This window comes from Schistocerca nitens, chromosome 1 (genome assembly GCF_023898315.1).
Source record: "Schistocerca nitens isolate TAMUIC-IGC-003100 chromosome 1, iqSchNite1.1, whole genome shotgun sequence".
Taxonomy (NCBI): domain Eukaryota; kingdom Metazoa; phylum Arthropoda; class Insecta; order Orthoptera; family Acrididae; genus Schistocerca; species Schistocerca nitens.
The window spans coordinates 812,840,471-812,857,959 of NC_064614.1; positions in this window are offsets into that span (position 1 = coordinate 812,840,471).

Sequence of the window (17,489 nt, forward strand, 5' to 3'; positions counted from 1 at the left end):
TGATGCGACAAAAATACACAGCAAGGAAATAAGATAGGAACAGTAAGCAAGAGCTAAATTGTGTACACGTTAGACTACAAAAGATGAAAAAATGCAGTAGCCTTTCAAAGGAATATAAATGATTGAAACTTACGTTTACAATATCGAAATCTGTCTTAGTATTCACCTTTTTAGGTGTATCATTGATGTTACGTACCATCGATAAATACTTCACACAGAATTTAGATAAAAGCTATTTTTCCCACGACGACTGGTATATTTAACACATTGTATACACTGTAAAATATCACGTAGCTGACCTCAACGTTAACTGACTTCACGTTGACAACTCATGGATGATAATCGCCTCTCACTGTCGCCAAATATCTCGCGTGTTACATCAACATGACGTGAGTTACTGCGTGATCTTGGATTTATTACGTTTACCCCAACACTTGAGAGAGTTGCTCTGACGCAACACCGTATTCCAGTAGCCATTTTACGAGCATTTAGAGTTCTGATGCGTTTTAATTGGCAGTGTTGCTCTCACGTCAGTCATCCTTTGGCAACGCACCGTTGGTAACAGATATCTTTGTCGTGAGCTGTTTTGTTACAACATGGCACATATAAGGCTGGTTGAACTGAAAGCTTCCGGACGATAGCCGCAATTTTTTTTTCTCGTGAAAGATACAATAATTTCAAGCAGGCTTTGTCAGTTCACTTTTATAAAATATATATAGGTGTGCACTTTGATTTACATAAAAGTAAATAACTTTCAGACTCTTGAAGCACTTACTTACTTACGAATAACATTCTGTATCTTTTTTCAAATAAAGTTATAGAAATAATTCATTACATTAAGAAATCCACTTTTACTAGAAAAATGCCACTAAAATATATTTTCAGGATATTGAAGTGGTTCCAAGTAAAGGGTTAATAATGTCAATTTACAGTTGCGTTAACAATCTGTGAATCCGAAGATAAAGAAACTCTTAGAAATTTTCAGGAGAGTGTGGTTAAACACGACGAAGGTACAGAACGCAACACGTATGATTTGCAAACAGGAAGTGCGTTCTGCGCTATATTCATGTACAAAGCAACACTCTGAAACGTCTTGTGGAACATTACGACACGTCTGGTCATTGGCTGTTAAATTGATCGCTCTGTGGAGATACTCGTTGCTCACATGTGGGGTGCTGGAGATTAGGAGCACATAAAACCAGTTTTTATGAGCTCTTACATTGTCCGAGGAGCAGTAACGTAAACAATAGACTGTCTTCTATCGGAGCCTCATCGCTACTAAAATGTCAGTTTCAATGAAAGAACGCTTGCGAACAGTGCCCACACGCAAGAGTTACATACCGACTGTAAACGGGTATCTTTCCATTACAAGTATGCGGTGGAAGGAAGAAATATTAGGGTTTAAGGTCCCGTCGACGAAGACGTCATTAGAGACGGAGTGTCAGTTCGCATTGGGGAAGTATGAGAAGGGAAATCGATCGTGCCCTTTCCGAAGTGCTTTAAAGGTACCACAGAAAACCTCAATCAGGATGGACGGGCTGGGATTTGAACTATCGTTCGCCCTAATTCGTGTCCAGTGTGTTAACCACTGGTACTATTGCGGTACCTCTCTCGGTGGTGTCGAATTGGAGGCATAGTTTCGATAGGTGATTGCTAAGTAGAAACTAGACTTCTGCCTCCAATCAGACGTTTTGATCTGCTAATCAAATTCGAAACCTTCAGCCGTACTACCTCGCCGAACTCTACCCTCTTGATCTAGTCCCTCCACGTACAGTTTACATTCCTGCCGGTATAGTTGTCAATAACTAGGGCTGCGTGAAGAGAAGTGGTAAATATTATGTAAACAGAGGGTGGGGGGGGGGGGGAGGGGGGAGAGTAGAAAGGAAAAGAAAGGGTCTATTGATGTTAGGTGCATCGCGACTTTATGAGGAATCAGCAGCAACGAGTGAAAATTTGTGCCGGTTTGGGACACGAACACGGGATCTCCTGCTTTCCTGGCATTTGCATTAACCACTGCGCCACCAGGACACAGTGTTTATCGTAATTGCGCAGACTACATCGGCACGCCTCTCGGTTGATCCATATTCTCACCTAGCGCCATCTATCCGCAGTCCCTATCCACATTCTCCATGCTCCCGACTTTCAGGTTCGCGCAGGGGGTCGTACATAATTGTGCATCCGCAATGAAGGTGGTAGGTTCATTGCCCATCGAGGTGAAACAATTATGTGAATGCCTCCGAAAGAACAGACACCACACAGAAGTGGTAAGCGTACACACACAGTCTTGCGCCAAAAGACTTACCAAATTCGAAGCACTGTTGGGATGCCCTGTGTGTTCAGTCTACCCTCCATTTCAATTTCAAATTTCTCGCAATCAAACCGTTACTGATTAACGTGGAATATTTTCGCATTTAATATTTCTTCCCCGGTGCTATTACTTTCGAAGAGGCTAAACACAATTTTTCCTTCTTTTACCAAATGACTTACCTCTCACTTCTTTTTTTTTTTTTAATGAAGAGCGACTCTGAAACTCCAGAATTTCGAGTCTCCTCTTTTTCTAGAAATGACATATTGTAACAGATGAAGTGGATGAACTATTTACATTTAATTGTACGGCCGGTTACAGTCAGAGACCATTTTCCAATACAGTTTCTTCTTTTGTCCGGTGTTGTCCCGAGACTTCGGTACCATACGAGTAGCTGAGAACTCACCTTTCGTGGGTAATATTTTTACTGATTCTGCTATCTATGCACGACTCAAGACAGACATTCACAGCTTCAATTCTATCACTAAGTAAGCTCGTGTGGCATCGTTGGGTGGGAGATCCCGCGGGCAGGTCAGCCGCCTAATTAGAAAAGTTTTTCCTATCTTTCGTGCACAATGGCACCTTTGTTTCGCGAAGTGTGAGAGTCGTGTCATAAGTGTCTCTGATACTGAGTGGTTTTAATTAAAATGCAGCTGCTCACAGAGGCGCAGTGTAGGCTGTAATTATCGTATGGCAGCAAAACTTGGTAGATATTCTAACGCGTTAATGCGGAACCAATTTTCGCCAGAAAAAAATTACTTCCAATTTTGGCCACCAAGTGCAAACCTGGCCCTGTGAACGCAAGAAAGACGTATAGAAATGACCACATACGTAATGGATTAGGAACATGACGTGGGCAGAAAAAGTTAAAAAAAGCGAGAAAGGGGTCATGTTGATTATATTTTTAATCGCCGCTCACACAAAATTGTTCAGTATGAGCAATGGAAACGTCAATCTGTCAATGTACTGGGGTAGGCAGTGCGCAGCTCACCTGATTAGCAGACACTACAAGTTGGCTGAAACATCGCCGTCCCTGGGCCGCAGAATACAAAAGGACGACTAGCGTCGCCGGGAAGCGTCAACGAATATTTTTTCTCGAACGAAAGTTTTTCCTCTTGACGTAATCTATCACCCTAAACCATAGGAATATCCTTGTATCCGCGTCACATAAAGCAGCAGTGCATTTCAGCCTTACGAAGATATAACACGTCGTCTTTCACAGCGCTAGTCCAATTATTTGTATAGTAAAGACACCAGGCCAGTACAGTTTATAGCACTTCGTCATCTTTTCCTCCTCATTAAACGTCCAACTGCGATCGCTACACGGGCTTCAGTGTCAATGCAAGTGCCGTGGAAGCAGTGGTAGCACTAGGGCAGAGGTTATTACACTACTGGCCATTAAAATTGTTACACCACGAAGATGACGTGCTACAGACGAGAAATTTAACTGACAGGAAGAAGATGCTGTGATATGCAAATGATTAGCTTTTCAGAGCATTCACACAAGGTTACACCTACAACGAGCTGACATGAGAAGAGTTTCCAACCGATTTCTCATACACAAACAGCAGTTGAACGGCGTTGTCTGGTGAAACGTTATTGTGATGCTTCGTGTAAGGGGGAAAAATGCGTACCATCACGTTTCCGAGTTTGATAAACGTCGGATTATAGCCTATCACGATTGCGGTTTATCGTATCGCGACATTGCTGCTCGCGTTGGTCGAGATCCAATGACTGTTAGCAGAATATGGAATCGGTGGGTTCAGGAGGGTAATACGGAACGCCGTGCTGGATCCCAACGGCCTCGTATCATTAGCAGTCAAGGTGACAGGCATTTCATCCGCATGGCTGTAACGGATCGTGCAGCCACGTCTCGATCCCTGAGTCAACAGATGGGGACGTTTGCAAGACAACAACCATCTGCACGAACAGTTCGACGACCTTTGCAGCAGCATTGACTATCAGCTCGGAGACCATGGCTGCGTTACCCTTGACGCTGCATCACAGACAGGAGCGCCTGCGATGGTGTACTCAACGACGAACCTGGGTGCACGAATGGCAAAACGTCATTTTTTCGGATGAATCCAGGGTCTGTTTACAGCATCATGATGGTCGCATCCCTGTTTGGCGACATCGAGGTGAACCCACATTGGAACGTCATCGCCATACTGGCGTATCACCCGGCGTGATGGTATGGCGTGCCATTGGTTACACGTCTCGGTCACCTCTTGTTCGCATTGACGGCACTTTGAACAGTGGACGTTACATTTCAGATGTGTTACGACCCGTGGCTCTACCCTTCATTCGATCCCTGCGAAACCCTACATTTCAGCAGGATAATGCACGACCGCATGTTGCAGGTCCTGTACGGGACTTTCTGGATACAGAAAATGTCAGACTGCTGCCCTGGACAGCACATTCTCCAGATCGCTCACCAGTTGAAAACGTCTGGACAATGGTGGCCGAGCAACTGGCTCGTCACAATACGCTAGTCGCTACTCTTGATGAACTGTGGTATCGTGTTGAAGCTGAATGGGCAGCTGTAGCTGCACACGCCATCCAAGCTCTGTTTGACTCAATGCCCAGGCGTATCAAGGCCGTTATTACGGCCAGAGGTGGTTGTTCTGGGTACTGATTTCTCAGGATCTATGCACCCAAATTGCGTGAAAATGTAATCAGATGTCAGTTCTAGTATAATATATTTATCCAATGAATACCCGTTTATCATCTGCATTTCTTCTTGGTGTAGCAATTTTAATGGGCATTAGTGTATAATGTGATTTGTAAGATAAAACCTCCTGATGGATCGTGAGTCGTGTCTTGATAGTTCAGGAAAGACAAGATTCCAGCTTCTAGTCTCGGTCCAGCGCACGTGTTTAACCAGTGAGGACCTTTCAAAACAGCTCACCCTCTACTGGTGGAGGATTCAACTTGGAACCAAGCTGTTGTTGAGCACACACGGAGGTGCGGACACCTCCGATAGACGGAGGCCTAACGGTGCTGGCGCACCGCGACCAAACTGTCCCCCTCCCATCTCCGCCACTCTCCTTCCCCCTACCCACCTACCAGTTTGCGGCCGACAACAGTCGCGGTGAGGGGGTGGCTTTCATACCCAGTCGCGTCATAATTGAAGCGCATTCCTCTACCGCTCCAGCGGACGCAATGTCAGCTGTATGTAGTCGCCGGCCCCTCGAGGGTATAAAAATAAACGAGTCGTGCGCTCGACCGCCCGTTCGAGTTTGGCGTTTCGCAGTGGATGACGTGGTCGGCGAGGGGGTTGGGTGAGCCTGGGGAGGGGGGAGGTGAGGGGGCAGAAACTTTTAGCGCCGGTGATCAGAAAGCAAGGGCGGCGATGTGGGGGGAACGGGTGAGCTATGGGTGAGGGGTGAAAGAGGGGGGGGGGGAGGAAGGGAAGGGTGATGCGGTGGAATGGGGACACAGCCCCAAAAGGTATAAACTGAACGTCAAACTGGCGTGCGGAATTAAATTTGCAGCGAGCTGTGACCGGCGCGCCACGGTGCGGCGTGGCGCTAGTTTTCTGGCTCAGATGTTGTAACCCGCGAGCGATACCAGCCAACTCGGGCTGGCCTCTCCGTTTGCCCGCCGCCGAACCGCAGGGAGAAGAGAGAGAGAGAGAGAGAGAGAGAGAGAGAGAGAGCAAGTACGAGGCTAAGTTCGGGAATAATTAATGAAATACTGAATTCGGCCGTAGTTACCCGCGCCTGCGTTGTAGTCGCTCTGAAAAGCTGGAAACGACATAAAACTGCGAAACAAGAAACAAGGGCCCGCGGACAAATGGAGACCGCGCACTAAGTGAGCCTTTTGTGCCGCCGCTGTGTGTGGCCGCGGGACAAAGGAAACGAAAAAGGACAATCGGAAGAGTATCGAAATATTCCGCGATAGCAGCGAGCACTGGAGAACAACAGGCTATCTCAATAGCAAATGTTGTGAAGGCCAAATCCAGCGATTTTTCGAGAATGCTTACGTCCAGTGCCGCAGTAATTAACACAGCAACAGTTGAAAACAGTCAAAGAGTGCACGAGATCACAGAAATGCCTGACAAATGATAGCACAGTTTGTCAAACTTCGGAAACGTCACAACTAGCTTACTGTTCATCTTGCAGAATTCTGAATCTAGCTGCGGAGCCACTATTCGTTAGATATGCTGCTTTCCGCATCCATTAATACTATCTCCCTTACAGTCGAAGATTTAGGATTAACGTGATGTTGATGTCGGTGTTACTAAAAATAAAAACGCAAGAAAGACCGTAGCTTACGCTCCCGTCGACTTTGACATATTTACAGACGAAACTATAGCTTGGAGCAAATGTATCGGAGACAGCTGAACTATTGTAGGCTACCGTAGACTATCAGAAGAAAGCGTAGCCTACGGTATCACTCACCAATAATCTTTCTTCGAGCGCGGACCATCCACGAGCGGAACAGGAAAGGGTTAACTGACAATGGCATACAAAGTGGTCTCCTCCATGCATCATAAGTTGACTTTTGAAGTATAGGCGTAGACATAGATGAAGAGATCGCTGTACATTACACACTATGTTCGAAAATTACCGTTACAAATTTCTAGGACGTGTAGGGGGGAGTGAGTACATAATACTTTTAATAGGAAACGTACCGTCTCCGCACTACAGCTTTTTTAAAACATGTTTGCTTAGGGAGGTATGCGACAGGGAAGTGATGGTGGGAGGTGGCTACGCCGGATTGGCTGATGTCATTTGACGTCTATCATAACTCTCTGACGTGGTTCGAGTCTCAGTCACGAGTCTGTGTTAGAGCAACATGGCTGAGTACACGTTTGCAGAATACTCCGACATGATTCTTCTGAATGGTGAAGACCGCTTTTATCAAGATCATTTGCCACAACGTCCGACTCCATCGCGTACCTTTTCCGCCACAATTGCGCAACGGCTTCGAGAAAGGATACATTCACCGTGAACAGGAGCGACTGTAGTGCTCCAAGGAGACCAAGTACACCCGAAATGGAGGAGCCCGTACGGCATCACTTGAAGAGAACCGATCAACGAGTACACGAGCAATTTCTTTGGCTATTAATGAGTGGAACTGCAAAACAAGTGATGTACAAAAAAATGGTTCAAGTGTCTCTAAGCACTATGGGACTTAACGTCTGAGATCATCAGTCCCCTAGAACTTAGAACTAGTTAAACCTAACTACCCTAAGGACATCAAACACGTCCATGCCCGAGGCGGGATTCGAACCTGCGCCCGTAGCGGTCGCGCCTAGAACCGCTCGGCCACCCCGGCCGGCCAAGTGATGTACAGGGTCACACCTAATCAGCTACTTTAAAAGTGGTCGCGTTACCAACATGTTTTCAAATGGTTTATCACGTAAACAGTACGTATTCGGATATAGGTTCCAACTCAAAATGTTATTTACTCACTACCCTCTGTAAGTCTTAGAATTTCGAACGGGAATTTCCGCACACACTGTACAAGAAATAACAGATTTTCAGGGTAATGTTTTACCAATTTCTCCAGTCGACATTTGTACTCTTTCGTACGCCGAGATGGCTATTTAGTTTCAGTGATTTATAGAGCAGTAATAAACGTTCCAGTGGCAAAGTGGAGACAGGCAGTTTTTCCCTACGTGAAGATGCTTCTTGGAGGAGCAATACTTTGCCTTCGCACGACTCGGTCGTCCCTTGCGAGAAGTGCACGCTCCCGTGGCGCAGACAGATGAAGGAATGAAGCCAGCGCATACGCGAGGATTCTGGCGAAATTCCACCGCGATGTGTGAAGGCGGCATCCGGAAGGCACCCGACTAACAGCGCCTCGCGCAGCTTGCCGCGATGTAAAGGGCGCGACGAGCACGAGGCGCAAACACGCCGCCATACAAGTAGCTGCAGCTCGCCAGAGAAAAGCTGCAGGAGTTGGCGCCGGCTGGCGTCGTGATAAATGGCGTGGCAGCACCAGGACGCCTTCCTCGCCAAATCTGCAGCCTCCTGCAAGCCGCTGCTTCCCGCCTGCGACGTCTGTCTGCTCCGCGCCTCTGTTATGATGTTTCGGCGTCTCACTCCTGAGGTTGTGGCTAACTCAGAAACGTCACACACTCGTAACGTCAGGACACATGTACCTTCAAAAATACGCGACAGTCTCCAAAACTGACAGAGAGAACACTTACCCGAAATCACGTGCAGCGAATATTCAACAGGAAAGAAGTTAACAGCCGGTGTACCTCAAGGGAGCGTGTTAGGACCAATTTTCGCTATGCACATAAGACAAGGGCAGAGGGCCAGTAACGATTTCTTGACGATGTTGATGTGGACAGGAATTTATCTACAATGCTGGCTTTCAAGATGGGTGTTCCGTGTGTCCTTGGTGACATATAGTTCCAGGTAGTTAGGGTGTGAGCTCAGATAGAATACTCTGCCAAAATGTTGTTTCTCCTGCTGCGCCAAACACAGATACATGTTTAAATTCTTCGACGTTAACTACTTCGTAAAAGGAATATTTCATATTGAATGTAGCAGGAACCTTAAGATTCTTATCTGCACCCAAGCATCTGCTGATGAAACGAACGTGGCGTTTTCCGAACACTGTCGAATATTATTAAATCGAGCCGAAATAGGACTTAAAGTTCATTTCCTTGAGGAATTAGCGGTATTCTGCTTTATTTAATACTCCTTTAAAGCCGACCGAATTGGCCGAGCGGTTCTAGGCGCTACAGTCTGGAACCGCGCGACCGCTACGGTCGCAGGTTCGAATGCTGCCTCGGGCATGGATGAGTGTGATGTCCTTAGGTTGGTTAGGTTTAAATAGTTCTAAGTTCTAGGGGACTGATGACCTCAGATGTTAAGTCCCATAGTGCGCAGAGCCATTTGAACCACTCCTTTAAATAACAGATGCAAGATTTTCCTATTCTCTTGTTTGCTAAGTGCAAACTGTTAGTCATACGGAAAAGAATGGACAGGGTATATTGCAGGAAATTTAGTGTACCTAAATTTTGCACTGGGAGCGTTTTCACCAGAGGCCGTAGTTTTGGAATTATTGAAGAAAAAGGTACGAACGTGAACTTCAAACGCGTTTTTCTTGAATAACTCGAAAACCGTGGCCTCCAGCGAAAGCTTATCCCACTACAAAATTTAAGTACATTAACTTTCCTATAGAAAGGTGCTGTTCATTTTTTCTCTAGGACTAATGGTTTACACATGGCGAGGGAAATTATATGAAAATCCTGTGTGTGGTATTTGAAGACGTACAAAATTTAAGTACATTAACTTTCCTATAGAAAAGTGCTGTTCATTTTTTCTCTAGGACTAATGATTTACACATGGCGAGGGAACGAAAATCCTGTGTGTGGTATTTGAAGACAAAGCGTTGCGGGCTGCATTAAACCCAGCGGCAGGGGCATATGTTTCAGATAAGTTATTTTTCTCTGTAACTTACAAAATGAAAAGTGAAAGCTATATTTATGGACACAGAAACATCTGGGAAATGTTATCTACAGGAGGTATTCTGACTATACGTTTGATTGTTTTACTGGTTCCTCACAGAAGAAATTGCTAAACAAATTACAAAGAAAGAAAATCTTGAGTCTTCAAAAAATACAAGTAATGCAATCTAATGAAATGGCCAGTATACCATACGTAAAGAACACTTCCTAAGAAAGTAGCTAACCTACTTAGGTCACATAACGTGAAAGTGTTCTCAGACGCAGGAATCCACAAAATCGCATGTAATACTTGCTCAAACTATAATATAGGATAGACTGGCAGGAGCTTTCAAATCGGAGATAGTGAAAACGTCGATTTTTGCACACGTAACCAATTCGCAAAATCAGTAATAGCAACACACATAAAAACACTGGACACACATTCAAAAGCACAGAAAAGATCTTAACATACACCACCACGTTCAAAAATCGCATACAATGGATTTAATCTAGGAACAGGACATTTTTGTACATCACAAAAAGCAAGGGGGAAATGTTCTCAATGACAAACTACGCTGATGCTCATAAATTAAGTATAATGCTGATACATGGTGAAACAACGCTCTGGTGGGCAGTTTGCGGATTTAAATCACCTCGGGGTATGACTATGTGGTGCATTTGACCTGCGGTCGTCGCAGGGTGGCGCTGGCAGCAGTCCACATACAGAGGTGTGTTGGTGCATGTCAGAGTACGGTGCAGTGAGTACGTGTGCAGAGGTTTTCAGACGTGCTAACGGAGACTGTGTGTTGAAAATAGCTCAAAGAACACATATTGATGACGTTATGAGGGGTAAAATACTAGGGCGACTGGAGGCTGGTCAAACATAGCAGGTCGTAGCACGGACCCTCCGTGTGCCACGAAGTGTGATCTCAAGATTGTGGCAACGATTCCAGTAGACAGGAAAAGTGTCCAGGCGCTACAGTACGGGACGTCCACAGTGTACAACACCACAAGAAGACCGACATCTCACCATCAGTGCCCGCAGACGGCCACGGAGTACTGCAGGTAGCCTTTCTCGGGACCTTACCGCAGCCACTGGAACAGTTGCCTCGAGACAGACACTCTACAGACGACTGAACAGACATGGTTTATTCGCCCGGAGACCTACACGGTACATTACACTGACACCTGGTCACACGAGAGCCCCTAAAGCCTGGTGTAAAGAACACAGTACATGGTCATTGGAACAGTGGTCCCAGTTTATATTCATGGACGAGTCCAGGTATAGTCTGAACAGTGATTTTCGCCGGGTTTTCATCTGGCGTGAACCAGGAACCAGATACCAACCCCTTAATATCCTTGAAAGGGACCTATATGGAGGTCGTGGTTTGATGGTGTGGGGTGGGATTATGATTGGTGCACGTACACCCCTACATGTCTTTGACAGAGGAACAGTAACAGGTCAGGTGTATCGGGACGTCATTTTGCAGCAATATGTCCTCCTTTTCAGGGGTGCAGTGGGTCCCATCTTCCTCCTGATGGATGATAATGCACGGGCCCACCGAGCTGCCATCGTGGAGGAGTACTTTGAAACAGAAGAAATCGGGCGAATGGAGTGGCCTGCCTGTTCTCCAGACGTAAACCCCATCGAGCACGTCTGGGATGCTCTCGGTCGACGTATCGCTGCACGTCTTCAAACCCCTACGACACTTGAGGAGCCCAAACAGGCAATGGTGCAAGAATGGGAGGCTATACCCCAGCAGCTTCTCGACCACCTGATCCAGAGTATACCAACCCGTTGTGCGGCCTGTGTACGTGTGCATGGTGATCATATATCATATTGATGTCGGGGTACATGCGCAGGAAACAGGGCGTTTTGTAGCACTTGTGTTTCGGGACGGTTTTCTCAACCTATCAAAAACACCGTGGACTTACAGAACTGCGCCGTGTGCGAGGTGTTACATGTGTAGACTACTGCCTACACCGTACCGTGCATCAGCTCCAACATGGCTCGCTCACTCGACCCTGTCCAAAACTCGACCACTATAGTCAACCCGAAACTCGAAACGCATTGTTGGGGCGTCAGAGGTGCATGAAGTGCTTCGCCTGCATTACATAACATAAAGAATATAGGTGAGAGAATAATCTGAATAAAGTATGTGGCATCTTACCACTTACCACTGAGGATCACTGCGATAACTTCAGATTCTACTTGAGTAATATATCAAAGAAATGTTAATAAACGAAAGCATGTTGCATCTCACTCCACCGGCCGCTGTGGCCGAGTGGTTCTAGGCTCTTCAGTCCGGAACCGCATTGCTGCTACGGTCGCAGATTCGGATCCTGCCTCGGGCATGGAGGTGTGTGATGTCCTTAGGTTAGTTAGGTTTAAGTAGTTCTAAGTCTAGGGGACTGATGACCTCAGATGTTAAGTCCCGTAGTGCTTAGAGCCATTTGAACCATTTTTTGCATCTCACTCTGTCTGTTACGTGATACATGAACCAACATTTACTTTCTCATTTACTAACTGAGATTTGGGAGTGAATAAAGCGGGTCAAACAGCCAGAAATGTCACAAAGAGTGTCTCATTTATCTTCAGCACCCAAGTAACTTTTCGCCATGTAGCAAGCAAAATGTTGACAGGATGATTCAGGATGATCGTCGTATCACTCAGAGAGAAACTGCAAGCACAATCGGCATTTCACAAGAACGCGTGGGTCACATTATTGCTTTGGTTGGCTATCGGAAGATCTGTGCACGCTGGGTACCCCGGATGCTGACTCCTGAAATGAAAGCGCACAGACTTGAAATTTTCCAGGAACTCTTCTCCCGTTACGAGAATGAAGGTGTCGCCTTTCTCCATTCAATTGTGGCAGGAGACGAAAGGTGGGTACACCATTACGATCCGGAGACGAAACGTCAGTCTATGGAATATCGACACAAAGACTTCCGTGGCGGCTTCAGAAAACTTGTTCGTCGTTGGCAGAAATGTATCCAATTGACTGGTGATAAAGTGGAAAAGTGAATGTTGGTAATTAAAAATCACATTATAAGGACTGTTTTTGCATTTGATTTATCAAAATATTCCCATCCAAACCCAATTAACGAAGGTGGAGGCATTACTTTTCATTCAACCCACGTATTATGTACTCACTCCCCTCTAAAAGTCCTAGAAGTTTGTGACGGTAATTTTCGAACACGTTGTATATATTCGTATACACACACGGAGTCCCTCCTAAGAGTCGCCAAGCACATATTCTTTGGTGTGTCGGAAGATATCTGCCATTTAGTTTTTGCAGTGCGTAGATGAAGTCAGCCCCAAACATATACTGCACATCACGTCTCTCTTGTGACACCCAGTATCGATGGAAATCGTCAGTTTGTTCTCCATTACAAGAAAAACGATTTTTAAAGCGGCATTTTACGCGCTCATTCGATAGAGAGATCCCACATTAGTCTAGTGCCTTTTCTTTTTATTTATAAGTATTTACAGAGACAGCAAAACACGAAGAATGCCTTGTACTCCAGCAGTGATTGAGCAGCGCTGCTGCTTGGCGGTATAGGCCGGTTCCCACTAGGGCTGCCGCGCGTCAAAACCGCGCGTCAGCGGCGTGGTTGCCATGGAAACGGCGTCAGCGGCAAGGCGCGGCGGGCTCTGCGTCGCGGTTTGCCCATGTCGAACCGCTTCCGCTGCCGCGTGACGCGCCCCAGGTGCGCGCCGCCAATCACAGAACGCGCTGAGCGTGACGTCAGGTACGCAACCCCGGGCCACAAGAACTTTCGCCGAACCGCTGGCGCGGACGCGGCGGCAGCTATGAAATACTTATCATCCGATTCCAAGGAAACTATTCGGTAGAAAAATTTGATTCTTGGGCATGTTACAGTCTGATATCTTCTCTCGATAAAGGGCCGAATTTCTTTTCGTTATTCGTCGTGGTTAATTGCTGTATCGCATTTACGTAAACCTTTACACGAAATTTGAATGAGTGTGCAGAGGTAAAAACGCATTGCGTGGACTTTGCGTACAGTTCATTTTAGGTAATACATTATTGTGTATGAAATTTAGTCAACATATCGAAATTGTTTTTAAAGGTGAGAGCAGATCGATAGCTATCACCGTTCTCGAGATATTGCATGACATGTCGGCGGACGGGCTATGCCGTGACGGCGGACGGGTTGCACGCGGCGCGACCGGCACTTCGTCCTGCTCGTCGTAAACCGTGTGGTTGTATCAACCGCAAATTTCGTAAACGGTTCAAGAAATCGAAACGTGTTTTTTTTGCAAACGATAACTTGTGAAAAGTCATGTATTTCGTCGCATGATAAATATCTTAATCTGTTTATCTACCGAGATATGAAAGTAACTACAGTTTTTCAGAAGGGATAGATGAATTGTTTTAAACAGCATTTAATAGCATGTGGAATGAGAAGTTAAACCGAAGCCAATTTGCTGGTATGTCATAAAATGTAATTTACTAAATATCTACAGCTATTGATTATTTCCTTTGGTAAGTAACACTTTTTTTTCTTTATCCAGTGAACTTTACTGATTCAACACGCGTTTCGCCTTTAAGGCATCTTCGGTGGAATCTAGAATGATTCAGTTTTGTTTTGATATGTGATACTTGCAGATTATAAAACAGTTCACATCTTTTTTTACGTGAATGACTGATTACTTAGCCGGCCGCTGGTGGCCGAGCGGTTCTGGCGCTACAGTCTGGAACCGCGCGACCGCTACGGTCGCAGGTTCGAATCCTGCCTCGGGCATGGATGTGTGTGTTGTCCTTAGGTTAGTTAGGTTTAAGTAGTTCTAAGTTCTAGGGGACTTACGACCTCAGCAGTTGAGTCCCATAGTGCTCAGAGCCATTTTTGAACCAACTGATTACTTACAGTGAATCGAGTTTTTGGCGGACATATACGTTTCGCCTCACCTGGTCACATGCTGGAGGCTGAACTAAAACTTAGATTATGGAACATAAGCACATTTTCATGTTCGCTCTTTTTTCTTCTGTCACTAGCTGTAGACGTTTTACCGAAAACTCTGATTTGAAGTCGTAACTACAGTGTGTTCACCTCATGTCCCTTCCTGTCTGGTTTGTTTATGTACATGTTGCCAATCTGCAGAATTATATGCTGAAAACTAATGTGTTTATTTTTGTTCTCTTTATATCTGTATGTATGTGTGGCTAGCCAGTGATAATTATAGAAAGTTGAAAGTAAATCCAGTAGTTGTCAGACAGTGGTTGAAAGATTTGGTGTTCAGCTGATTTCAGTTTTGGTTTAAATGTTTTGTGGAGGAGTGCATGGAAGAGTAAATTCACTGCTTACAGTAATAGATAAAATAGTAGAATAGCATTTCAACAGATGATTATTATCAGAATACTATCACCCAACCCCTTTGTCCTCACTCTTTGACGCCCCATAATACGTCCTGTCAACTAACCCCTATTGTTGTCAAGGTTGTGCCGTAATTTCCTCTTCCTCCTCTATTTAATTCCGTACTTCTTCTTTAGTCACACGATCCTCGTATCTAATCTTCAGCATTCTTATTGATCACCACGTTTTGAAAGCGTCCATTGTCTTCTTGACAGAACTGTTCATCGTCCACATTTCACTTACATACAAGGCTGCACTCCACACAAATACCTTTGTAAAATAGTATCCAACCATTAGAATTTATATTCGATGTGAACAAATTTTCTTTTTCAGAACGCTTTTCTTGCTATTGACAGTCTTCAGTCAGGTTTGCGTCTGCACCAGGAAATACCATACAATTTAAAATCTGGTTTCGAAAACTCTGTTCCAAATTTATATTATTCTTTCGTGATTCTTAAGCAAGGTGCAGGCGATGATTACATTATGCTCTGTGGGAAATTCTATCAGGTGGCTTCCACTTTCATCTCTTCCACCTAGCCTTTGTGTTCTTACTGTTTTCGTGTACCTGCTACCGTATCACATTTTAAATTTTTGTCTCGCTTAACTGTCTGAATAATCTCTTTTATCGTACATTGTTTCAATGTGTTAGGGGATAGTGAACAATCATGAACGGTAGTCATGAAATCTGTTTATGTTGAAATGAGAAAACATGAATAATGAAATACGTGAAAGAGTACATTGTACAGAAAATGAAAAATTGGTATGTCTTCACCCAACTTCGTCTTTCCTTCATGTAGGTGTAAGATTCAAACACACCGGTCGTTTCGGTGGGTCCCAGCCCGTACCTCAGTGGCTGTCCGTCATTGGTTACCGCTAGCGTCTGCCGCTTCCAGGTGGGAACGCCAATTCCGCGAGCCGCCGCGTCAACGCGGAAAACGCTTGCCGCTGCCGTTGCCGCACGCCGCGCTGCCGCGCTCTAGTGGGAACCGGCCTTATGTCAGCGCGAGCCAAGGCGGTGCGGCACCTGCTGGAAGACTGGTTATTTTTCATTTTTTACTGTCTCTGTCAATACATATTCGTACAAAACGAATATCCCAATAGACTGATGTGGGGTCTCTCTATCGAATAGGCATGTAAAATTCATCTTCATAGTCACTTTAGGATGAAGTGTTCACTCTGCCGAGAAATTTGCGCTGATGTGAAACTTTCTTGGCAGAATAAAAGTGTGTGCCGGACCGTGACTCGAACTTGGGACCATTGCTTTTCCTGGGCAAGTACTCTACCGACTGAGGACTCTTAGGAGGAACATCCGGTATACGAGCGCCATGATCTGAGTCATCAGAAACTTCGCTCAGTGGAAGAAGGGTTAAAATAAGTGGACACGTGTCTAGCCTTATCCGTTCTAAAAATGGTTCAAATGGCTCTGAGCGCTATGGGACTTAACTTTGAGGTCATCAGTCCCCTAGAACTTAGAATAACTTAAACCTAACTAACCTAAGGACATCACACACCCCCATGACCGAGGCAGGATTCGAACCTACTCCCGTAGCGGTCGAGCGGTTCCAGACTGTAGCGCCTAGAACCGCTCGGCCAACGCGGCCGGCGCTTTATCCGTAGCTACTCCACCGTTTTCAATAATAACGTATAAGGCGAGACACGTGTTCGCTTATTTTGACCACTTTTCTACCGCCCAAAGTTTATGGGAAATCGGGTTATGGCATTCGTTGTGTTGTTCTCGTCACTCAAGAGACCAGCAGTATTACGGAGCATGCTCGAAACATGTACTTTTAATGTGTACTTCGTAGTACTGTACAACTGAGTAACAAAAGTTTTATGGCCTTGTCGGCAGAGAACATTTAAACACATTTTTGCTCTTCACATGAAAACGTGTATGGCCCCGCAGCACTTTGACTACTCGGTTCCTGGGCAAAAAGACTGGTTGGCCGCCCTCCTTTATAGTGCAACAGCACACGCTCGTAAAGGTACCGCGTCGCTGTTTTGGAGCACGGCGATAGCGTTAATTATAATTCTCATTTATACCTCCAACCTACAGTGCTGCATAAAATGTAATACGAAATGTCACGACGGTATCTGTAAATTACAGAAGGATTCATCAAATGAATATATAATTAATTTAGCATTTGCAAAGTATGGCGTAATTAGTTTGCTTCTCCCGTAAAACATGGCGTTGCAAAAAGGAATCTTCTCGCTCTGTCGCAGCCCAACAGACTTCATGATTCATCAAACTCTGATGATCAAGGAAAAAAAAATTGGTAGTGATATTCTGATGGATAATAACTTACGTCCATACGAAAGTGAAGTCTGACCTACGGTAGGGGTGAAAAGTGAAGGAACACAATTTAAATCAATGCCTAATCAATATAAATTTATTAGCGG